The following is a 435-nucleotide window of genomic DNA, read 5'->3' as shown; positions in this document are numbered from 1 at the left end:
ATATACATATGGATATTGTATGTATACTCTCACACTTTAACTGCTTCTATTCTTGAACACTTGATGATTATCTAATCAAAATAAAAGCGCAGCGCTGAGTCTAGGAGAACTCACCGGTATCTCACACACTCCGGACACATCGCGTTCAACTCGAGCAGCGATCTAAAACAGTTTATTTAATCACCAAACGGACACAAGTTTACTTCAAGAATTAATGAACAATGAGGCATAGATGAGTTTGAAGTTCGGTGTTTAAAAAATGGAGCCAATGGAAAGAGAAAGCGCGATCTATATTATAGATCTATAATGAAGCACTTTAATGAAGCATTAACAACAATTCAGGACAAATATAATGTAATTTAATGGAAAACTATGTGAATGGTGATCTGTGGCGTGGCAGGATTTTCTGTCGGCTGCATTTAAATCCACGTCTGA

This window comes from Sinocyclocheilus anshuiensis, unplaced genomic scaffold (assembly GCF_001515605.1).
Source record: "Sinocyclocheilus anshuiensis isolate Anshui unplaced genomic scaffold, SAMN03320099.WGS_v1.1 scaffold4471, whole genome shotgun sequence".
Lineage (NCBI taxonomy): Eukaryota > Metazoa > Chordata > Actinopteri > Cypriniformes > Cyprinidae > Sinocyclocheilus > Sinocyclocheilus anshuiensis.
The sequence above is the reverse complement of the archived record's forward strand: the minus strand, read 5'-3'. Positions refer to the sequence as shown.